Here is a 26,031-nt window from a genome sequence, read left to right on the forward strand (position 1 = left end):
TAAGCTGACGTTGGGGAAAAAAAAAATGTGAGAAAATAAATATTCCCCAAACCCAAACTCAGAAGAATGACAGTAATTTTTACAGTGGTTTAGGAGAGATTTTGCAGATCTACTGCAGCGTTACATATCAGCTCTCTGGGACAAATCTGTAACAGGAAGGAAGAAGAAAAAGGGAAAAGTATTCAAGACCTGGTTTGTTCTTGGCTCTGTGTTCCAACAGCTCACAACTCAAAATACTTTTAATTAAGCAAATTGCTGAGATTTCAGCAAACTTAGATGGGCGTTTTTCTATTTCATCTCATGCTGCTGAAAGCAATTAGATGCTTCTTTCCTACATGACTGTTTTTCTTCCCTTCTCTCTTTTAATAGGTTTTGCAAATACATCCACATGCTTATTGCAAACTGATGCTCCAGAAATGATTTAGATTTAATATTTTTTATCAGGCACAAGCCAGGCAAGAAAATAATTTAAAGTAGCAGGTAATTACACCAATGAAACTTTTATGGAAACTAATTATGCCAAAACACTCATTTATATCTCAGGATATTTGTATTTTATATAACTAAGCAAAAACAAAAAAAGTTTAGGAGTTCTGTAGAGTTACAGTTTACTCCTTCTGCAATAGAAAACACAGGCAATAATTTCCAGAAGATTAATCAAGTGCAAGCCTCCCTTTGTACTATTATACAAGAAATGTATTTATAGGAGGGGAGGGATAGCTATGAAAAAGCTGTTTTCTCTAGTCTTGAAAGAGCCCTGAAGAAATAGAATATTGAAAGTCATCCCTTCTACAGTCAGCACAGAGTCCACGTTGTGCCGGATGATGCAGAGGATTGGCTGTGTTGAGGTGCTGCCGGACAACATCACTTTCCACAGCAACATGAGCATGGCCTTGTATTTGCTCCTCTTTAGATGTGCCAGCAAAGCCAGTGGGATGAGGTTTCATAGAATCATTAAGGTTGGAAAAGATATCTCAGACCGGCTAGTCCAACTATCTACCCATCGCCACCACGCTCACTGAGGTCCTTATGAAGGCTACATGGACTCTCATATAGATGCTAAAAAATGGAAAGCATTCACCATGTGGATCAACAAATAGTTATCTAAAAGCAGGAACTAGAGTGGAACCACACTTAATACACTGTAGTCCTAAAGCCATAGTTTATGTGTCAAGATGCAGTGTAGAAAAGCAGTTTTCAGGCCAAAGACAGTCCCCTGTGTTGGTGCCGAGGCCAAAGGAGCTAAATCAATGGAGAACTTGCAGTTCTTCCATCGAGGGCCTTTCACAACAGCCTGTGGACAACAGATGAAAAAGCACCACATTGCCCAGGCACCGCTCCCATGCACTCCCGCACCCTAAATACAGCTCATGTGCTGCTGGCTGTTCCACCATGCTAATCTCACCCATCCTGCACACACCCTGGGGAGAATGAGGAAAAAAATTAAAAAAAAAAAATTAAGAAATGCAAGCATGTCTGGCTTTGTTCTCTACCATCCCTCTGCTCTGGCTCCTGGCAAGCACCTGGGATTATGGAGGACCTGGCCCAGCTGCCACCTTCAGATTCCCAAGCCACCCAAAGAGTCACCAGTTGGTAGCACCAATAAGGTCTATGTATAACAAGGCATGCATTTCATACATGTAGTCTTCTGTATTAGGAGAAAAGAAGAAATTTTTAACAAGACATAGGAGAGGCTTTAAAAATAAAAAACCATCACACACTAATGGCCTTGCACAGGATCAGTAAATGAAGGCTATATGATTTCTGCCACTTTGATTTAGAGAAAAGAAATTGCTTTCTAAAGATCTCTGATGAGAAACTGTTGAAGAGAAGGAAAGATGATTAGTTCACAAATTTGTCAGCATTCCACTAACCAGCAGCTGATAACAGTATGAGAGATAGGAAGGAGTAAGAAAGCAGGGAATAAGAAGCACAGTGAAGGTCACAGGATAACTTGTGTGAACTCCACAAGGAAGAAGATTGTGAATTTAACTGCTTCAGATATTTGCACTTCATCTTAAAGACAAGGGTGAGGATGCCAGCTCTCCAAGAAAACACTGCAGATACTCAATGCCTGCGCACATATGCGCATCAACGCAACTCTGGATTGAATACCTCCCTGGCCAACATGGAGAACAAAGGCAAGCACCCTTCTGGCCATCCTCTTTGTTATTGAGTCACTACTCCTTATGAAGCATGTAGACATAAACAGGATGAAACTAAATATCACGTGCAGTGGAAGTTACGCACAGCAATTAGAGCAGTCCCTCCATTTGACAGACTGGGGTGGTTATGGTGGTATTTCCCAGAAATGCTGCCGAAACCAATACCGTATCCAACAGCTAAAATTAACTTTACACATTATTGCCATATAAAAGATACATTTTAAATCCAAATCAGACGAAAAGTGAGTTCCAAAACAGTGAAAAATGAATAATGATAATATGGAAATCAAAGGACCTGAAACAGAATTTATGCATTATAAGTTTCAAGGCAAGACAGATGCCATGCACACGTTAAATACGGCGACGCTTCCCTAGAGAATAATGAACGCCCTTAAATAACACTCAGAGAGCTTCACAGACATTAAGTAATTAATCATCAATCCTCACGCGGATGGAAAAATTATACAGTGGGGAATAAGGTCAGACCTGCAGAGGAGATGAGGCTGAGATGAAGCACACTGCCCCGAGGCCGCACAGCAACGTGGCACAAAGCTGGACAGGAGCAAAGCGATAGCAGCACTGCCCTCTGCAGAACACCCCAAACGAAGCTCAAGGGGCTAGCAAGGAACAGCAGGGGGATATGACAATGCTTCCAGGCACTTTCACTGTATGAAAGCTCTGCCAGCGGAACAGCTATGGCACAATTTTGATGAAAAAGTAAATGAAGTAAAAAAAAAAACGAACCAAGAGCATGCTGATGGAGTAGACAGAGGTGACTTTCCTCTCCCCAGAAAAGAAACAAACAAAACCCAAGAAAACAGGTCGAGCTGTTTGTCGTGGTGCTGGAACAGCTTCTGGCAGTGAGAGCAATGCCCCACAGTATGGACACTATTTCAAAAGTGCTTTGGAGTACTTTGAAAGTAGTAAGGCACTGTTTAAAAGGTTGGGTACTCACTGCAGCACTGTCAGCAGATAAATCAATTAAAAGCTTGGCTACTGCAAGCAGCAGCGTGTCTGCTAATCCTTGGCTTCCTTTGTGTGATGATCTGGGCTTTGGTTTTTGAAGTAAACCTGTGTCTAAACTTACACGGAGAAAAGGTAAGTGCTAGACAACAGCCAGACCTCACAGCTCTAGTGGAAAATCCTTTAGAATTCAAGGGCCAAAAAGTCATTTTATATTCTTCTTTTTCTTCCTTTGGATACTGCTTTGGGGGAAGAGGGGTAACAGGACATTGACAGCACTCTTTCTAGCCCTTGTACACAAGTACAGAGCAAAAGACCCATTAAATGTGAAGATTGAATTATTATATTGTTTTTAATTCCTAAGTATGTATTGCCTCAATGATAACAAAAAGCTTTAAAAAAGTAGGGCTGGAAAAAAGAGTGGCTAGATATCCCATTCAGCAGGATGGAATATTTCCTCACACTGAATAACCTCAAGACGAAAGGTATTCAACACAGTCCAGACCAGGGAGAAAGCACCACAGTCATAAAACCAAAATGCCAACAGCAAAACAAATGCCTACTTCGGTAGAAAAAGAAAAATCATGGGGAGCAGAGAAAAGGTATTATAGCGACCAAAGAAAGGTATTTCAGATATTTTACTTTGACATTGCACATTTGGACCAATGCCCTAAAATTCAGCAGGACTAAATGGAGATGTCTCCTTTATCCATTTTGCTGTGGGTCAGTCTGGTTTGGGACTTGGGCTGCAAGTGGGAGAGGGCAGAGGGTAAGGTCCCACCAACACAGGTGGGTTAGATGGGAAAAGGTGACCTGGGTGAAAACAATGGAAACAAATATAATTCCTTAGTGAAGACAAAGATAGCAGGGAGGGATGAGGAAGGGCAGAGAGCTCTGAAGAATTTAAAAAACAAGCACACAAGGTTTCAGTGTGAAGGAACTGGCAGTTCCACTCTGTCACTGGCATTTACATTGCATTTCCTCCAGCTTTTATAAAACCTGTCTCCTCTAATTCATTCTAATTCACTCCTGGTGCATATGCGGGCAGTCTAAAAAGCAGCAGTTGGACACCTTTTGACTGAAAGGAAATGTTTTGGGCACAGCTCAAAGCCTGTGGGAGTCAAGAGAGAGCTGAATTCGGCCTTTAAAAGGAACAGGATGCCAGGAGACTCACATGAATGCCTAAGACAACTTCTCAACTTAAACAGAAGACGCATACGCCTGGGTTCAGTTTTAGCCACTAGCTGGAGCAGGCTGTTTTTAATTAATAGCAGGTGGCGGCTTTCTCTTTTGGCTAGAGAGCAGACATGCACAGTTTGCCTTTCTTAGTAAAAACCACAGCACTCTGCAAATTGCTGTCCAGGGCCACGTCTGTACAAACACAGCATGGGGACCTGCACCCACAGGAAGAGCCAGCAGCCTATGAGCCTGGGCAGCAGGGATAGCCACTGGCACCCAGGGCTGTGCCTGCAGGCACACCAGCCAGCAGAGCACAGGCGGAGACTGACACTATTTTTTCAGTTTTCATTAGGGCACAAATGGAATATTCCTAATTTCATGTGCCCCTAATCCAAGAAAGATGCTGAGCAGCTTAAGTGAGTCTAAGCCAAGGCTACCAAGATGGTCAGGGATCGGGGCATGCAGCTGCTGAGGAGAGGATGCTTAAGCTGGGTGCCTTCCTCAGGCCACCTCAGATGCTGCGAGCTGCTCTGCTCTCTTTTGAAATGGAAAAAGTTCCCAGCTGATCTCAGTTCTCCAAGATGGTACAAGTGCATTAATGACATTAATATTCCAGATGTCTAAGAATCAGTGCAGTTCTTAAATCTAAAGGCAGCAACAGAGACTGTGAAAGGTGAGTAAATTGTTTTTACTCTAATAACTCGCCTGGAGTATTTTGGGATAAGCAATAGTTCAAGGGTTCAGATCAGTTTCTGGATAAATCGATGGCAGAGTTGGAACTGACTTCAAGAGGGGCAGAACTGAGGTCTGGCTTCTCAGAATCACATATCATACCTTTCCCTTTTCTCTACAAGAAAACCTCATCTCAGTCTAGGAGAATTTTTTTCCTGTCTGACAAAGAGTGAGGATGATAAGAAAAGAACTATAAGGCAAGATGAACACAGTATTTCAAAACTGGGCACCCTGCTGTTAATTATCATCATTCCCACTGCAGTTTACGCATATTAGAATTGTGCTGGCACTTCTCAGTCTGGGAAAATAGCTTGAAAGGAGAAAGGCAAAGGGAATCTCTACAGTGCAGCAGGCAACATGCAGTTTGTGAATTCACATGCTGTTTCACTGAGTAGGAGTGCCAGTTTTCCAGGTATATAAATCTGGGTTTAACCTCTTCAAGGAAGAAAACTATATATATATTCACACATATATGCATGCACATTTCCATTCTCCTTTATCATAGTTAAAGGGACACCTCGGCTAATGTGCAGGGAATCCAAATGAAAAGGCAGACTGAATTCCAAACCCACGACCCCCATTTAACCTTCTTTTCCAGGGCCACGTTTCAGAACTAAATGGTAAACCATGAGCTCTGCTGAGGATGCTGCTCTCCACCGCTGAAGCCAACCAAGTGCCCAGGATTCATTTTGTTTCCAAGAAAAAGACAGTGATTAATTAGAATGCGAAGACATCTTCCTGCCAAATATTTCCCAGCCTTATGTTCAGCTAAGTATAATTAAGGCTCGCCCATATCATCCAAATGACTTTTAGCCATTCTCAACATGACATCATCTATCACCGAACAGAAGTCCATTGCTGAGGAACAGATTGCAGCCAAGTAGAAGGGCTGCGCATTAGGCAGATTTACTCGTGTCTAACTAACAGCTTCTCTGATATAAAAGGCCAGTAGCTGCTCTCTTTACTACAACCATGCCTGGCTTGCCTATAAGCACTACCAACAATAGCTTTAAATAAGCATTACTCCTTGGCCTCAGCTGCTGCTCGTTGCATACTGCCTTGGTGTGCTGCAGAGAGAGGAGTGCTTTGCAGGTAGAATGAGCTGTGGAATAGAGATCCAAGCAGTGCCCACGGCTCTCCATGCTCCAGGTCAGGCTCAGCCCTGGGAGCTGACATCACAACAGCTTAAATCCCATTTCTCTTCCATGAAACTTGCCATGCTTCACCTTAAGCACTTGCTCAGAGCACTTTGCAGATTAAAACTATCACCACCATAGGATTAAAGAGGAGTAGAAAAGAAGGGGTAGAGGAGCCCTGTGTAAGTAGAAGCTCCCTTATAAGAGCCCGCTGCTGCACCAGGGACCTGCCCTGCAATTTTGGGGCAAGTTTCTCCATCTGCTTATCTAATTAAAATGATCTCCTAACACCTTCAAGGCTGAAAAGACAAGAAATGTCATCACATTAGGATTAATGACTTGAATTAGCTCTCTTGCACCTGTGCATCTATCCACAGCAAAGATAGATGGTAGACTCACGTTCATGAAGTAACATTTGAGGGTTCTTTTGGCATGTGTTTGTCCAAGCAAAACATTTTCTCCTTTTATCTTACCAAAATAAACTACTTAAGGAGAAAAAACATTTTCCATATATAAAAAAAATACGAGAATTTCAAGCACCTGTAATGAAGATAATCAATTTTAAGCACCTGATGTCTACCTTCCTGCAAAGCTTTATTAGTTTTCATCAAGTATCTACAAGAATCAGATCATGTTTCCAGCTTTCTGGTCCTCTCCTGTGTAATGAAGGAGAATCGTGTGTAATGCTTTCATTTCATTTACCCTAGAAATACAGAGTTATTGATTGCTGTTGGTAGACTTCCTAGCTATAAGAGAGTGGAAGCAACATTGCTATGTTTCTTATATTGCTTAACACAGTGATGGACTGAAAATAAAAGCAAACAAATTTTCAGGCAGGGGGAGATATCTGCAGAGAATAAACACTGAGAGGCATTACCTAAACATACCAAACAACTTGGAGCTACAGGCTGCCTTTTGTGACATTAAAGAAATATTGTGACAAAGAATAATTGTGACATACAGAAATATCTGTGCAACTGTATCTGAGCATTACCAGAAAGGTCTAGGGCTGTCAGACAAAAGTTGTATTCTAAACTTACTGAAAAAAATACAGGTAAGACCAGGAAATATTCCTTAATTTGGATTGTGATTTTAAACTGTGCATAGGACACGTATGACAGAGAGACCAATATTAATCACAAATGAAACACTGACACAGTGATGTGCAGACAAACAGTTGGAGTCTTCAAGGTTATTTTTCATGGGAAACAGAATATTTTCAGGGTTTGTAAATTCCTCTTTTTAAAATACTGCAGGAAGATATATATTGTTTGTTTGCCTCATGCTGTTTGATGTCATCTATCAGAACAGGAATTTAATGAAAAGACAAACCACTGTAAATGCTTCAGTTATCACAAAGTTTTTTGCTCGAAGTCATAAAGCTATAAACTACACTGGCTTTTCACATCAGCTTTATCATCAAACATTTGAATTGCACTAGAAGTGAAGATATGTTGCTGGTTTTGCTTTTGCAACCTGTGCAAGGCATAACAGCACGTCACCACCAGGGAACAAACCTAAATCCTGCTGACCTCACATATGTTTTTTCTTCACTACAGTGCCTCTATTCAGGCTCCCTCCCACTATTCCCTTCTTATTTAGAACCCACTATTGCTCTTCCCCAAGTAAACCCAGCAAAACCAGAAAACAATACAACTGCCTCATGTAACATCTCTCCCATAGCCTCTGAAATTTGTTCTTCACAGCTGATATTTCACATCAACTGTTTAAAAGCAGCAGCTTCCACTCAGTGAAAAACTTATTGTCCATTCACGATCAATGCATGCAAAAATGGTATTATTACATAAAATGAAAACATTGGACTTTCACATTTGGATATTTACTTTCCAAGCCTCTTAGCTGACCATAGGTTAGGCAAAAGCAAGCAAACAGGACCATGGTCTTACTCACCCCTGGTTTACTTCACAAAAACATGATTTCTTTTATTTTTTTTAAACATATTCTGCTTTGACAGGCATCTTAGCCCAACCACAGTGCTTCCAACAAATCAGCAGAGCTCTTTTCCTGTGTCTGCAGCTTGATCAAACATTTTCAATGCCCAATTTGGAACAACAGGCACGAAACCCACTTGTCCAAGTGCTGCAGCACTTCTCCAAGTACTCTGAGAAACGGCAGCGTGACACGCAGTCACATACCACCCCCCAGGACTCCTTATTGCCCAGATACAGAAAGTCCTATACTGAGTTTGGTAAGAAGTTTTGCTAATTGAATGTCAACTCTCAGCTCCTCGAGGGGACACCTGATGGCCCATGCAATTCACAAATCAGGATGAGACATTCACCGACATCTCATCCTTCACCCCCACTGCTTCACCAAGCTAAGAGAGAAAATGCCTTACTTACACTCAGAGCTCCTAATTTTGCAGGCTAGAATACTTTGCATGATTTGGTAGCTTACAAATGAATACAAGGAGCCAGCATCTGTCAACTCCCTTAGGCAGTCTTGCTTAACGGAATGCAATTTCTTACCTGAAAAACATAAATAAGAAACACACATTTACATTTTATTCTGCATAACTTAATATCTTATTTAGTACCTTAAATCACATGCGAAACCAGTCCTTCCTATTAAGCATGCAAAGACTTCGCATCACTTGTTTAGACTTTCTAAAATGAACAGTCGCCTCCAATTAAAACAGCTCAGATGTAAATATTTATACCAAATACAGAGAAGTGATTAACATTTCTAGCACAGACAGCAGCTCACTGAAGCACAATGCTCTCTGGTTACTCCCAGCTCACAGACCCCAGTCCTCAATAGCCCCAGATATCAGGAGAAAGACAGATGCTGTGAGCAGCCCAGAGGCCACCCCCTGAACCTCAGCAGCCACAGGCAAGTCTGCAGCAGTGGGTAAAGATTGGCCCTGGTCTGAAGCACAGACCGACATTGAGGAGAAACTTCAAAGAGCACTTTAGCTCTCCCCATTCATGGCCAGCCTGCAGTCCCTATCCACCTGGATCAATTGGTATTGAACGTGAAGTTCATCCCTGAGGCTCTGAGGTATTAAATGTATTTCATGCAGGTCTCGGTAGTAAACTGGAACAAACTTGTAAGCCCAGCATGATCCAAAATCCTCAGGGGTCTAGCGAGAATCCCTACAGCTGCCATGAGGTCCTTGGTTGCAGTCATAGATTGATAACATTCATTTTTAAAAAGGTATTAACGTATAAAGCTTCCACAACAGGCAAAACCCACAACAGTAAAAGAGAAAGCATCAATTAAACACAGGAGCTTTTCATTGACATCTTCAAGCAGCAACGTAAAGCCAAGTCACACAGTGAAAGCACACATGCCTGGAAAACGTGCTTTGTCTCATGTGGGTTCACAAAACAAGGTTTTCCCTCCTTTTCCTCCTCAAAATACCTCCTGCAACTAGAAGCAATGGAAGAAAATGACAGTAAGCCCAGAGACATGCTCACAGTGCACCAAGCAAGTGATCATTAGTAAGACCAGGAGAAAGATCCCGTTTCCCAGCAGCTGCAAACAGGCCATCCCAGCTGCTTGGGTTCTGGGCTGGAGTTGGGGGAAAGATTTCACACCCCAGAGCTGCTTTGATGTGTGGCTCTTGAATGGAAAACACACAGCAAATGTGCATCACACAAAAGTCTCAAAGCTGTCCTCCTACCTGGCAAGCCCCTTATCATGGAAAGACAGGACAAGCAAGATGCTCCTGAGCTGTGTTTCACGAGCAAGATGACCTCAAGCAGTAGTATACATAAGGATGGAGAGTAGGGAATCCTTACTCGCAAAGCCTGGACCCAGAGGGTCTGACCACAAAGCCCCACTCCCCAGCCCTGCAGCCTGATGGCAGCACACACAGCCCAGGGACCAGCAGCGTGTTTCCTGAACACATGCATCCCCTCACACACTATAATTCACAATTACTGTACTTACTACACACAAGTGCTGAGTGCTCCTCAGGAACTATCAGCAGCCTTTGTGGAAGAGTAGGGCTACACCAAGCAATCACTGCATGTCAAAGCATCAAGGGCTCTTTACGTTCTTAACACTAATATGCAGAAAATGTAGCCTCCAGTGCCTGAACATTAAGCAGGACACTGTGCTACCCCACAGCCCACAAAGAGATCGCCAGGGATCAGCACTGCTGAGCACACAGCCCCCCTTTATAGCAATAGAGCGATGCATCTTGACGCCTGCCCGCCTGGTTGAGGCTCCACTGCTGGTTTCTGTTACAGATGTGTTATGCAGGAGGGCTCAGAACTGACAGGTTTTAGCCACTTATGATGGAAATTTGACACAGATGTTGCTGTCTCAGCACAATGTTACATGGAAAGAAAAGCAAACCCTACTTCAACTTTACAGGAGGTTTCCGATGTTGAGTTAGGAAGTGTCTCAGCCCCAGTCATTGATTCTCATCACCTCTTAGCGAGCCTGCAGAGATAGGATTTTAGTTCATACCCTCCCCAAACAGAGGCTCGTTCCTCCATGCAGAGCACTGCTAACACCAAAGCTGCTGCACCTCACCCCCTGTGAGAGGTGTCATTAACACACAACAGCGACCTGCTGCTCTGTTTGCACAGCACCATTTCAGTGCCATGGGAATCTAATACAGTTTGGAGACTTCTGTCCACAGCATGGCATTTCCATTTAAAATGCATACCTCTTGGACAAGAAACAGGGCATTTATCTGCTTGGTGATGAATGCATGCTTTATGCCAGAAATTTAGTAATAAAAACAATGTTCTTAAAAGAAAACCAAATTGATTCTGATACAGCTTTATAATTATGACATGGATACTTGGAAAAAACAAACAACAGCAGTTGAAGCTGTGTATTTCAGTAACAACACCCAACAATTAGGCTTTCTACATTCAAAGCTCTGGAAGAGCACAGCTGCTGCAGGTCCTGCACTGCAGCTATCTCAGCTATTCACTACAAGACTACAGCCAGAGCCAAGGAAGTTCATAAATCCCATGTATGCAAAGCAATAATATAAGATTCTTTCCATCTCTTATTTCAAAACTGTAAAATCCCATCACATTTTGTGCGGTGGTTTGAAAAGTCAGTGTTGTTTTAGCAGCAATAGCTTTTGCTAGCAGCTTTTGGAACACAGCTGCATGAGGAGGAAATTATTTTCCTAACATTTACTTCTTCCAAAGGCTAAAAAAATGTCACAGCTAAAAAAGGCATGACTGCAACTGTAGGTACAGACTAATATCCATTTAAGTCTTAGCTAAGGGTGCCAAAACCTTAGGCAAGTCATGGGTCTACCAGTAGCAAATAACAAAATGCCAAAGTAAAGCAGCAAAAGTTAACTTCTCTGCAGTCCAATTAATAGCCCAGCAGTCTGTTTGAGTAAGTATTGTCAGGAAATGAGCCCCTGTAGCAGAGCAAACAGAGCCACTGCAAGGATGGAATGTCACTGTGCCTGCCCATGGCACCACCTCAGCTTTGGCAGTGACAAAAGGTGTGAGGAAAACACTACCAAGCAGAAACCTCACACACCAACCGATCTGAAGCCATCTGAATTTGCACGGCTGACCACAAGGCCCCATCACACTAAGCCCCCAGAACTGCTGCCCTACACCCCAGTGGTGGCAATAAATAACCCAAAGTTCAGGACAACAGAATGAAGCGTGAATAAGCTGATGTCCAAAGATCTATTGCTAAGGAAATAAATTTCCCTTGACTGCATAAAATTGGAGGAACATGCCATTAAAGTGATCAAAAGCTTAGTACTGGTGCCACTAAATCTCAGAGGGTTGCCATTTTGGATGCCTATTAGGGGTTTATATTTATGTTATAGATCATCTTAACGCTTTCCGTGGAGAGCCATGTGAACCCCAGAATCATACCCTTTAATGTGAAATTTAAAGGCTGAGGAGCAGTAATGACACTATTAAAGACACCTACTTTTTACTTCCTGAAAATAATAGCATGCTACAGAGCCACGAAAAGAGGAAATGATAGCAACGTTAACCTGTAGTAATTACACTAATAAAGAGAAAATAGCACTGAAGAAATTATGGGGAAGAAGACACTAAAATTTCTGTGTCTCGCTGAAGCACTGGCGTAACCTTTCAGAGAATATATTTGCAAAGTACATAAAAAAGTTCCAGTTATCTCAAAGGTTACGATTATCACCTCTCCTTATTTAAATCGACACTAGTTATTACTATACTTTCTTGGTCCAGAGTCTAAAAAAACCACAAAGAACACAAGCAACATAAATTGTAGATATAAAGTCACATTATTTATTATTACCCTGCTATTAAGATGATATATACTGAGTTTGGGCTGCTCTTCTCCTCCCTAATGTAAGATTCAGCAAGGAACAGGAAAAGCCTGATTTTAGGACAGAATTAGCTATATAAAATTAAACCCTACTTCATCACTGTATCTTGTCATGTAATAGCCAGGACTTTTTATTATTATTATTTCTCTTCCCCCACAAAATTGCCTAATATCACTGATAGGTGACAGCTGTAATGCACTTTCATACCACTAACAGTACAGTTTATACAAAGCAACGACCATTTGGATGAATCAGAAAAAAAAATCAGAATAAAGGAAGAACAACAGTATGGCATTTATTTAAAATCAAGCAGTAAAACCTCCTCCCTCTTTTCCAATGAAACACAAAGGCATGCAGTGCTTGCTCCTTCACTTGCCACCAACATCGTCTTTGCCAACAGCTGTCAGCAAATCGCAAATGAAACAGAAGGGGAATAACAGACAATTTGATGTGACCAACTTAATGTAAGAAGTCCACACTGTTACCTTCAGCTAAATAACATGCATCATTATCCACCTCAAGAAACACCAGCTTGTGGCCCAGGAAACAGCTGAAGAGATGCAAAGAGTTGGTTTTCCACTTTAATTATTATTTATCTCTAAGTAGAAGTTGAAAAGTGGAATGTGAGTATAACCTAACTGTGGGTGTGATTTACTGGGCCCCAAAGAACAAGCACGATTCAGGGGGAAAAACCCACAGCACAAAGACAAGCAACCAAATGCCAAAGGCCTCACAGTGAAGCACAACACCCATCTCAGATCTGAACACTGGGTAAATAGGAGCAATAAGGCAGGCATACCATGAGCACCCCCAGGTACTTGGGAGATCCAGCCCTCATGTTACTGCACCTGCAGAAATACTGCTTGGAGAGGTCAATGCAACCCCTTGCACTCTGTCAGGCATTACCTGTCCCCTCTTCACCAATAGGAGAGAAAACCTGTTTAATTTTCAAGAGGACTTTTGAAAGCATCAGTGAAATTAATCATAAGCTTTGGAGGAAAACCTGTGATTGCTGGCTGTAAGCCATCCCAGCTCCTGCAACACAGCCCCATCACCTGCCTGTGCTGGCAGGAGTGGCAGCATTTTAAGGGCAGAGACAAAAAACAGGAGGCAAATGGATTCATCTTCTGTATGGCAGCAGAATAAAGCAAAACTCCTCATCTGCTCACAAATGAGTGATGTAAAACACTAAACCAAACACCCTGCTAACTTAACCTCACTCAAACTCACCAGGGCTCTGCTGAGTGGGAAGTCTGCACAACAGATAGGTGAAAATGAGAATAAGGCAGATAGAAGTGCAGAATCTCTGGGAAGAAATGCACATTATGGGTGTGCATACACAAATACCCAACAGCAAGCAGAGCTGACTGCAAGCACCTCCTAAATGTGCGTGCCTTCTACCTCTAAGTGAAGGGAGATCTCCATCAGGTACAGATACACAGTCATCACTGAGTATCCCAAGCTGGAAGGAGATGCACAAGGATCATCAAGTCCAAGCCCTGGCTTCACACAGGACAAGCCTGAGAGCACTGCTTAAACGCTGCTTGAGCTCCATCAGCCCTGCTGCTGGGTCTGCCAGGAGGCCAAGGCCACAGCCACCCCTGCTGGTCACCTGCACCCAGACCAAGCATTACCTGGAAAAGCAACTCACAACCTGCAGGCATCCACAATGAATCCACCAGAAAGGGCTTTATTTTTCCCCTATAAAGCAGCAATACAGGGAGGTATGGCTCCCACTTAAGCAGAACTAGAACTCCCACTGAAACAGCCCTAGTTTTACATTTGTGAGCAATGCCATAGAAGGCAATCACCTGCAGTGTGTTTGTGGCCCCTCTGGATTTACAACTGAAAACAAAACAAAAACCTTCATTTTTCCAGGGTCTCAAATTGCACTGCTGAAATTTGAGGACTGTGTTCTTCTTCCTTGTAAGCTGCTATGTAAGCACTTGAGTTTCCTTCCCTTTACATTCACTAGAGCTCACAACATGTTAACCATAACAGACTCCTTGCCTTCTCACCATCTCAGCTCCTTTCAGACCTGTTGTTTGCTAACAGAAGCCACAAATGATGCCAAGGAGCCTCCTTGGAGCCTCATCTTCTCAAGAGCTTCCTGCTCCACGTGACACACTGCCTACACAGTGCGATGTCATACATGTAAAGGCAGGGAAGTTGAGCACCTGCTCCTGCTCCAAAGGCAAGGCAGAGGTGATGGCCATGTTCTTGCTCTCACAAAAAAAAGAAGCAAGCACATTCTCCTGTGTAGTCAGCTTTACCCTTTGCCCAGGTAAAGGATCATGCCCTTGTATGAACTTGCACGTGTACATGCACAGCACTGCAAGCAGATCTAATCACAGCCCAAGGGATGACAAACAGGCATCACACAGGAAATCATTACAAACATGCCAGTCTGTTTTGACAGCAGTAATGTTGTTCAGAGTTTTCATTCTTTGCTATGAAAGCAGTGGTTGTCACCCAGATCAAGACAGGCAGTCCCCTGGGTCTGGGGAGTTCTGGAGCTTAAAAACAAACTGAACTAAACTCCATAGAACAGAGCTAGAAGCTATGGCATGACTGCCCACTAAAGGGTTAAATCGTGGAAGCAAAAATAATCTAAAACAGATTCAGATTTCTTACAGCTGTTTCCAAGCCTCTGCTCCGTCCCCTTTTTAAGGGCCTATTTCACTATTTTCTAATCATAATGGAAGCACAACACTTAGTTTGGAGAAGGAATTTAATTTGAAGGCCTCTGTATACCAGCAGGTAATTATAAATCAAGGGAGGGGCTATATATATATATATTTTTTTTAAATCAATAGGACTGCACTAGTTACAAACCCTAACATAAATGCAGGGATCGTGGTGGGAAGGTGCCTTAAGCTGCTAATAGCTCATTCCCTTCCTCACCAGGGAGCAGCCAGAAGCATTACCACCCTACGGCTACCCCTGCATTAGGAGGTTGTGTTGGCATATTTATTTATAGCAACCATACCACTAACTCAGATGTATCCTAGGTCTGACAACCCTATAGTTTGCTTTTCCCATCTCATCAAGGCAGCAATCCCACTGCCAGGAAAACCTGTGGTGCCACCACAGCTGCAGGCAGGGATCCAGGCTGACTGGGCACTACCAACTCAAGCCACCCATGGCTGCAGCAATGCTGGCCCCACTCCATGCCTGTCACAGGATCACATTTCACCAAAGCCAAGTCAGGAGGGATGAAGGGCCATAGTAAAGCTGCTTTGGCAGCACTGGGAATGCTCAAGAGCAGAGTATGTACCATGGGTATGTTGGCAAGCGGCTGCTTTATACACCTGGCTTTGCACATCTCTGCTGACATGGAGAACAGAGATGCCCTGCTGCCTTCATCCACAGACTGGTCAGTGGGGCAACTCTGATGGGTGCTGAAGCCTGCCACTAAATGCCACCAGCTAGGTAGATCTCAGTCTTATGCTGAAATGATTTCCTGAGCTGGAAGATGGGTAAATACCCAAAGTTTGATGAATCAGCACCCAAAGCAATAAGACCTCATGTGCTGAGTTAATACTGGGACTCCTGATTATGTCAATAGATGCACCTGAGGGAAAGGCTTCTGCTGTCAGATTTGAAAGTTCTGTTTTTTTCCTAAGCAGATATCTGTCCATTTCAAATTGAACTTGCAAATAAACCCACCTTGTACTTTATGTCCTGCTCAAGCAGAAAACAGAAGAAAATCAGAAGATTTTTCTTGTCCCATAGAAAGTCAGTGAAGATCCACAGACAACTGGCCATACGGCCATGAAAGCTCTGCACAGCGCACCAAGTGCTGTCAGCAGCACTAGAATTATTGCTGGGCTTCAGCTTCACCTCTGGGATGCAAGAACCAAACAAAGGGTTTAGGATCTATCTGGCGGGGTGCTCAGTAGGACTGATGTCCATTGAAAACAGGTGCTCCCTGCATTTGGTTGCAAACAATTTGCTCTTAGATTCCTTGCTTCAGCAATAAATACAGAACAAGCTATTACAGAGATTAAATTAGAGCACTGCAATCAGGAGAGGAAATCAAAATATTATTTTGCTTTGTCATTTTATTCGTGGGAGATCAAAACAGAAAGATTTAAAATCTCAATACCATATGTCAGAAGTACATATTATTGCATCGCTCATATGATGTTAATCAAAGTAATAGAGAACATAAAGCTGAGAAATCTGCAGAACAGATTTAAGGATAACTGAGATTACCCATTTTATTGGCCAACATCATCTTCAGTTACAACTGACAAACATACAATACCAGAAATAGAAAATAAAATAGTTTAATAGAACCCTTTCTTAATATTTTCTTTTTATAAACCTGAGCCAATAAATATAACTTCACATCTGTTGCAATTCTATCAGTTTGCAAGAAGACCATTTTGTTGGCAAGGACACAGGACTTTGGGTGTGCGTATCACTAAAATAATGAAACCCAGCCTCGCTCCTCAGACTAAAGAAGATAAGAACGAAAGCTGGTGCCCCCCATTGCAACCACAGGTTTAATAGAGACCATATTTCTATGTTCCCTGCAGCCAGGAACAGGTGAAAGACACTTGTGTGATTAGTTAACAAGTGGTCATTTAATCCCTCCGACAAACCCTCCCTCCCACTTTCATGTTCTCCTGTTTCCACTGATGCCTGACTGCCTTGTTCCATCGTGGTCCCAGCTCTGCACCTTGCACACAAGCCTGCATTCCCATTGAGAAAGCAGATCCTTTCACTTGTGCCAGCAGAATGAGCAAATGCTTCCCTGACTCCGAAAGATATTTGCTTTCATTCTTCAGGAATTTAAAGTTCATGGATGACCTCAGATTTATGGTTTAGAAAAACTGAATGGCTGAATGCGTGAGGCTTCCAGTGCACAGGAGGTAACGCAGAGGTCACATGCTGACTATCCTAATCCTAACCTGAACCTCCAAAAAGGTTTTGCTCTTAGTTTTCACTCTGTTCTTAACTTGTGAGAAGCTTTCACATGATAATGATGCATAATTCGCAGTAATTGCATTTAAACCACATTCTCTTAAAAGAGAATTTCTGGCTGTATTGCACCTTACAAGTACAATTCATGAGATGAAGCAGGGAAAAAATATAATAAAATCAAATCACCTCTTACTTCCCCCCTCCCCTTATCTAATCACTTCATGAAAAATTACTCAGAGGCGCCTTTAAGGCCAAGGAACACGCTGCTCTCAGTCATTTGGTTTCCAGCCATTGACTTTTAAATGGATTGCTTGAAGTAGTGTAAATTTCCTAAACTCTACAACAGTAGCAAGATACCGAGTCTCCCTTTCATCTCAGCTCCTCAATTTATGCTCCAGCACACATTACTGCAGATACAACCTCTTCTATCACAAACCGGTGACGCTGCCGGCATTAATGCAAACAGCCTTGCTCTACAGCTGCATGCGAACAAATTGATTCAACTCTTCTTGAATTGACATTAGAAGGTCCCAATTAGTCCCCAGGAGAAGTCTAGAAGAAGTATTTTTAGCTGTTCTAGAACAAATGAACCAACACTTCTCCTCCTGCCATTTGAGTTTGATAGTTTGTGTGCTTTGTTTTCAGGACTTTTTAAGTACAAGAATTGCTTGATAGTTCAGTATGCTTTTTGCCATTAGAGCACTGTTCTCATCCCACAGACTGAACTCACACGGTTGGCTTCTTTGTCCCAAGAACGCTATTTAGTACACATTCCTCTGGCTGAATTACTGTCTTTCAGGTCAGATAGTAAAGACTGGCAAAGATGTCAACGTGCCTTTCATCAAGCAAAAAGCCCAGATTTCCTAAGGTCTGGGAGCAGTGCTCTGTAATGGTCTGAGCACTGTGTGACCCAAGTTCAGAGGCTGCAGAGTATGGTCACACACCTGTAACACACACATCTCCCCCTACACATCGCTTTCCAACTAATTAATGCTTCCTTGCAGCCCAGTTAATCGAGCTGGAAATTCCGTTCTCACCTGACTGTAACCTATGTCAGAAAAGCCCAATGGCACCACCTTAGCAATACGTACATCTAAATACAGTAGGTCTCACTAAACCAAGAGGGATGGCCAAGGTTCACAACTTTCAGAGCTGCCACCATGTCTGCCAACACCCCGAGCCCCCAGGGGCTGCCCGGCATCGCTTGGGGAGCGAGGCCCAAACCAGCCAAAGCAATGCCATCACCATAATGAGACAACAGTGCAAGAGGAGTACGTACCTGCATTCAATGCACTGAGAGCCGTGCCAGCTCTATCTTGTAAAAGGACATTCACAAATAAATTAATACAGAGTGCAGAAACCAGCGCTCACCGCGAGAGGGCACTTAAGGAAAAAGACCTGCAGCTGAAAGCTGGCATTTAATAGCAGCTGCTACACCAGCAAGGGGGGAACGGCTCGGGAGGTAAACTCAGACCCTCTTCTGATTCAATCCTCTCAAACATACAAGGCAGCCCACGAACAAACACTGGATTGTAACCAGCTCCTGAAAGCTCGAAGGGTATCCATTCTCCCTTCTTTGCAACACTATCTATCACAAGTATAAATACTAGCGTGCCCTCAGAAGTTTATGAAAACATTGCAAATAGAAAGCATTCATTTCTGACACAATATAACATCATGGGTTACTTTAACGGGGCTGAGGAAGGCCTCAAGCGTACCCAAGGGAAAACAAGAAACGATACTTTATTTCAACCATTTCAAAGCCCACTCCAATCAAACACAGGCCCAGTCGTTTTAATCTCTCTATTACAATAAGAACAGTGGCACTTTTCCCTGGCGAACACATTTCTGCAGAACAGGAGCAGCCAATACTGGCTCTGATACCTCACTCTGTCATCCCATTCAGGGCTTTTCCTATCCATTTGCCTGCTAATAAACCTTTTGAAAACACTGCGAAGGAAACTCGCTCTCCTCAGTCGCTCTCAGATTTCTACACATCTAACATCAGGGCCATCTGTAATGAAACAATTAACAATGGCTCTGCCCTACTCCGTACAGCCACAAAGCCCACTGATAACAAAACCCCACTGATAATAAGCAGCCAGCATTTCTGTCAAACTTTCTTTATACTGAAGTGTTGCTGTTTACAAAGCTGAGGAAACCAGACATTACAATTCAGCTTGTAAGGAAATCTGATGAATTCAGCACACCCGAGCAGTCATTCAAACATATTGGCAGAACAACAAACCTAAGCCAAGATGTGTAATGGCCCTACTGATGCTGAAATTATCTAGCAAAGGGGGATGAAAAGGAACATCTGGCTTGCAAAGATAGAGGGCTGATGCTCGGTTATTCCTTATGTTAATAAGACATCTTTCACAGCAGATCCAAGGGTGCAGCAAAAACTGCCTGAGGAACTCAATTGCTGTGCTACAGCCTGCACTTCTCTGTGGGGCATACCCATACCTACAGGATGGGCTGTACAGCTAAGGAGGGCTTCCCAGGAGCTGGTTTACATCAACAGCAGCGAAAAGAAGAAGGAATTCCTCAGCACCATTTCAGAACTCATCCATTCACCTTCTCCAGGAGATGGTGCTGTCACGTGAAGGCTGCTGTCTGCCCTCTCTGGAACTCACCATCCCCATAGCAGGCCGTAGCACACCGGTGACACCAGAGGTGACCCTTCAGACCCCAGACTCATTGGAAGAAATCTGTCAATGGCTAAGCCAGCACACCTCAGCCCTACCTTCCACAGGAGCTTCCCAAGCAGACAGTTGACTGCAACTTCTTCCAGTGCCAACCCAAGCCAAGCAGCCCAAGACCTAGCTAGATGTCAGTCTCAGCCTACATGCTCCAAAGAGGTTTCCAAACCTTTCTCAGCCATCTTCCTCCTTCCCCAGGCGCTGGTGCTCTCCCTCATCATTTCTCAGCATTTCCCCTTTCAACCCCGACAAGCAAGACAAGGGAGTGCAAAACCTCTCAGCCAGCTCAAGTCTGATGCATTTTGTGCTTCTCACAACAGGAGCAGACAGGTAGCAAACCCGGTTACTCTTTACCTCATTTTACCACACTTCTACCAGTCCCACCAGCTCCAGCAGACACCAGTCATCTCCTTTGATGGCCATTCTCTAAGCCAGCTTTATTTCACAGCCTGAACTCATGAGGTGTTTAAGCTATCCAAGGCAGGACTGTCACCTACTTACATCTGTAAAAAGATGTTGAAGCTTGGACCCTATTCAAGTCTTCATATAGTACAGCAACACCTACCTATACTGATTTGAAATGTACACCACCCCACTTAATTGCTGACTCTACTTCCCTGCAAGGATCCCTTCACAAATAATTGCTACTTCATCTAACTAAAGAGCACAGTGCAAATGGCATTCAGCATTTGGGGCCACTGTAATGTCACACAGCTTCCACAGACCTGAGGCACATGCACAGGACTGCACTGTGCATACTCTGCACCTGCCTGCTCCAACACAGGGTATTTCCAGGTACAGTCAGGTGGACTTGGGGAAACACTGCACAGCATTTACAAGATACGTGACTATGGGAAGTTCTGAAGAATCCTTTAGGATGATAAGTATCAATAAATATACGTATATAAAAAGAAGGAAGTGCCAAGCTCACGTTTCTACTTGTACAATTCCTTTGGACTTCTGAGCCAGTTGCTATTTCTGCAATACATCAAAACAGACTGGGCAAGCAAACAGGAATCCTTAATGCTTAGACAGAAAGCTGCTTCAGTTTACATATTTAGCTGAAAACCACAACAGATACAGCGAAAGCAGCATTCCCTGGAGTCACTGCAGCGCTGGCTCCAGAGGGAGCCACTGTCTCATTTTTGCAGTGCCAACAAGAGGCCAGCACATAGAAAACAGCGACAACTTAACCACCAAAAAGGCTTTTTAAGTGAGAAATCAGGAAAACAGAAGAGTCTCTTCTGCATTAAACAGTGAATAGTGTAAAGACAGTTACTTTTCCCACAAGAAACAACAGCAATCATGTGTTGTGCTATTGTGATCAAACTAAATAGCTTGTATTACAAATAGTTGAGTGTTGCCAGAAGAGTGTGGGTGCACACACGTCTGTGGCTGGAGTATAAGAGCAGTTTACAATCAAAAGCCATGCCATGAGTTCAAAAGGACCCTTCTTGAAAGGGCTTACAGAACAACAATCCAAACATATATTGTGAAATGGTAAGTGAGAAGAAAAGTGGTCCACCAGAAAGATGAGGAACGCAGCTGATGATGCTCTTACAACAACAGGAAGAGGTCTCCTCAAGAAACTGCTCCAACAGTGCTGAACTTGGACTGTGCTCAGCTGAGCACCTTGTGATCACTGAACCCAGGAAGCCTGTACAAAGCCTATGGCCAGGTACAGCACCCAGACCAAACCTCAAACACCACCACATTCATCGCTGTAAGTCACGGTGACAACACAGCAGCACCAGTGAAGTGCTCAGCATCACACACCTTCCCAAAGCTTCCCCAGATTCACTACCCCTTCTTTGAGCAGGGGATTGGTCCATCTCAAAGCTGTGCAAACTCTAATCCAGAGCACAGAATTTGCCTTGATCTCTTCTCAAAAGTCTGAGCGCGGAGGGGTGGGTGACTTATGGGCAGACATAGTCCAAATACATTTTCCCTTTTACAGTGGTCCAAGTACGGCTGCCAACTAAAATCAAAGTTTTGTGGTTTTCTGTCTGCATAGCAGCAGTCAGCCTTTATGAGAGGAAAGCAAATCCCAGAGGTGCATAAGGGCCAGGCTGGCAAATGCTCCAGCTTCCAGCAAGATAATAAAGCAACATGACGCAAGTTAGGCAGGCTGGTTTGTTTTAACTCTACCTGCTGCATACCATTAAAAACCAGAAGATGTACATCTCAGCTACAGCTCATTCGCGTGTAGACTAATGGACACAAGCATCACATACCACTAACTACGAGTTCACAGACAAGCACACTGGTTTTCCCAGAGAGGATTACCAAAGCAGTGCTCCCATTTTATGCTCCATATTCTACCAATGCTGCATAGAGCAGCAGGAGAGGAGAACTCAGGCGCTCACCTCACATAAGCAGGCGCACACCACAACTCAGCCTCCTGCACTCCCTGCTTACATTGGCCCCTCCAACACTTCCTGGCAACAGCAGGTCCATCAGGGACAGTTATGGCCTGCACCTGTTGAGGTGAGCCTGGCCAAGGAAAACAGGGATATGAGTAACCCCACAGACATCACAAGGCAGGATGTGGCAGATGCTGGCTCTGCTCCAAGTGAATTCAGAGCTTTGCTCACCACCAGCTGCTTTACAACCCAAAGGAGAACTGGGCAGAGGAGCACACATTCTCTTGGCATCCCAGGGATGCTCCCCCCCTTCCAATGGAAACCCTCACAGGGCAAACAGAACTTGCTGGCGACTTCAAAAGCTCTTCTTTGAAGTCTGCCTTTCACCACTGGTGTAGGCAACAGGCAAACTGGAAGTGGAACAGAACTGGACTGCATGTTGTCCTGACACACAGCCAAGGCAAAGCCTTTTCCTGGTTATCTTCCTCATCAGCTTTCTCCCCACAGCAACAAGCCTTCCTACTACTCCCATGCAGAATAGAGACACTTCTCCAGCAGATCTGCTCTGTACAGAGTGCAGCCAATCCCAGCACACCTCTCCAAATGCAGCAGCAACCCATCTCTGTGTTATGCAATGAAAGTGGTCCTGTATACCTATAGCAGCTGGTTCAGCATTACTAATTGCTTGCTCACAGGATCTACTCTGCAAGGAGAGAGCAGCAAAAACAGCCCATTGCAGTCCTCTCCTCAGTCCCCTCTGCAACATGAGATGGGGGCTACAGCCTTAAATATCACTTTGTTCCGTCACAGATCAGCAGCTTTGGTTTCCATCATATCAGAATGAGTTTGTGATTTAACACAGTTTTTGTTCAGAATCTATTAACATTCATTACGCCACAATGAGTATTTTGGACAGAAGAGCTGTCATAGTGGTTGGACACATTTACTACATCAAGCAGAAGAAAAAAATCAAGGAAATACATGTATGTGTTTTTAAAGGAAAAGCTGCTTTTATTCAAGCAAAAGAGATAAAGGCAATAAAACATAAACAGGAAAAACTAATAATAAAAAAAATCAAAATCCCTTTGAACAGAGTGGATGGTCATTTGGAAATTAAACTATATTCTTAATGCCTCAGAATGCTGCTATGTCAAGATTAGTGCCAGAAGAAAGGCTAATTTTCTTTCGCTGATGGTCAACAAAGTATTTATATGAAGAAGTTCCAGACAGAGAGCAAAACATTTTTCCTCCCTCTGCCACTAACATGCTGTTGAATCAACCATTCTTAAAGAACACCATCTGCTGAATTAAGGGAAAATTGAGTAGGTCACAGAAAAATAAAATAAAGGAGGGCAAATTAAAAGCTTGGCTTCACATGTTAATCTGCGTTGCTTTAACTACTGTGCTTAATGCCAATAGGATAGAAGAAACAAAAGCCTACAACAAAGCTGCATGTCCTGGATGCGGTGTGCTCAGCAGGACTTGTGCCAAAAGCAAAGTATTATTTAATTGGAATGGTTTCTGATTAAGCTTTCCTCCTCCCTCTGATAGTCCTATACATTCTCCTCTCCTGATTTAGAGCCAAACTAGCTATCCATTCCACGGGTTAACATTCTTCAAAGTCTTATTATGGGAGCTGTCTGCTCAGAGCCGCCACGTGTGAACTTAAATATGCCACAACTCCAGTGCATTATGGCAATACTATGCAAGAATCAGATAAGATAGTTGGAACTGCAGCAGACACAGGACTTGTTTGTCCTCTGGTGAGCTGAGCTGGGAGGTAAGCAGGATGAGTACCCTACTGCTGGACTCATCTCTGGGCTGGCTCCCAGCAATGCAGGCTGTGTTCCTTCCACATGGACCTCTCCTATCAGTGACCTGAGAGAAAAGCACTGCCTACAGTAGAATGCTATTTTTGGTTGACTGACAGCCTTAGGCCAAAGGAAAGGAAAAAAAAAAAACTCCCTGTTTTGTACTACTTGATCCAGTTTCTTGTAAATGGCCTCACTGCAGAAGCAGGTATCTGACCAGTACTGCATGCCAGGGGCAGTCACATTCATCATCAACTGTGAGCTCTGCGTGCATCTTAGAGGCATCAAAATGCAGAGCAGCCCTGGGGATTTACCATGGAATGAACCTGCTATCGCTGCTTTCTCCTTCACTTAAGGGAAAATGCTAAGTATAAAACAGAGGCTCAAGTCAACACCACTCTTAACCACGCACACCAAACAGTCCTGCAGGCTTCAGATGAAACCCAGCACCACACCAGAGGGGTCTCTAAGGCACTGCACACTGCACTTCACCTGCAGGTGCTGCACACAAGGGCTGATCCCAGCCCATAATGCAGAGAAGCAGTGAAACAAGCAGGCCTTATGCCTTCCTCAACTACTATCACATCTTAAGGGAAAGAGCTTGTAATTTCCACCACAATATTTCTACCCTACCTCTCAGAGCAAGTCAGTGAAGCATTTCATAGGAGGGAGCACAAAGCATCCCTCACAGCACCCTTCATTTGCTAACACAATTGTCCTAATTTGGTTTTACAATCAAAGAAATGAGGCAGAGAAGCCGTATCTCACCTCCTCACCATCAGCTTGTTCTGGGGCAGCCAGGCCTGACCTCCTCCCCACCCCACAGCCCCTCATCATCAGCTTACGCTACCCTCACTCAAGCTGCACGGATTCATTAGTGCTATAATGACTTTCTTTATCTAGCTGCTTTTTTTCCCCCCCTCCCCTGCAGCACATCTCTGAGGTATAAACCAAGCCTGGAAGAAACCTAGTTAGCACAGCCAGCACTGCAATGCAATTCACAACTAAGCTTTCAGGAGAGAGTGCAGAAAGCGATAAATGTGGGTCTGCTGATGGAACCTCTGGAAATGCCTATGGCGGGGGGACCCTATTGAATAGGGATTAAGATTTGAAAAACTGTAAGGAAAAGCTTTTTAATTACAATAATATATGTAAAGACAACTGTTACTTCTGCACTGTGCTTAAGATTTTACCGTTAATTAGTTTACACAAAGCAGCAGAAGAGAGTTGAGGGGGGGAAAAAGAAAGGTTATTTGCTCTAAATATTAATATCTGTCTGTTAACTTTGATAGAAGCTCATCCTTGAGCTGCACTGTAATGGCAAACTGAAGATGTGAAAGCTTTCCTCTCTGTCTTGCTATAGCATAGCATTTGCAAAATGCAGATTATGCCATGCAGAGCAGACACGAGTATTATAATTATTTCCTTAAACGTTTCTGATTAAAGCACCAGCAGAGGGTACAAAAGCAGCAGGACATCATCAGCCTTCAGCTGGAGCTCCTGGGAAGGTCAGTCTGCCCCAGCACTGCAATTCCTGCTCTGTTCTGCAAGCTCAACTCTCAGGACCATGGGTACATAGGCTCCTTACATCATCTTCCAAGGAGCCTTAGCCACAGATGCTTGGCTACGTCTCTGGGAACAGGAAGAATATTTTAAAAGGGGGCATGGGGCAACCTGAGTTGATTCTTGGGCACTTTACCTATTTGAAACAGCAAGATCTGTACTCTTAACAGTGAAGACATCCTCAAAGTATAGCAAATTGGCTTCGAAG

General features: G+C 43.5%; 1 protein-coding gene across 43 annotated transcripts in view; it reads right to left on the reverse strand.

Moving 5' to 3' along the window:
• Window positions 1-26,031, reverse strand: part of MAGI1 (membrane associated guanylate kinase, WW and PDZ domain containing 1) — a 293,011-nt gene that overhangs the window by 191,507 nt on the left and 75,473 nt on the right. For 2 of the 43 annotated variants that reach the window (XM_046900087.1, XM_046900089.1), the window contains exon 2: window positions 8,539-8,664. The exons of the other annotated variants lie outside the window; for them this stretch is intronic. The gene's annotated coding sequence lies outside the window, so the exon portion shown is untranslated. The remainder of the gene's footprint in view (window positions 1-8,538; window positions 8,665-26,031) is intronic. 43 annotated transcript variants of the gene reach the window in all.

The sequence above is a fragment of the Gallus gallus genome, chromosome 12 (genome assembly GCF_016699485.2).
Source record: "Gallus gallus isolate bGalGal1 chromosome 12, bGalGal1.mat.broiler.GRCg7b, whole genome shotgun sequence".
NCBI classification, from domain to species: domain Eukaryota; kingdom Metazoa; phylum Chordata; class Aves; order Galliformes; family Phasianidae; genus Gallus; species Gallus gallus.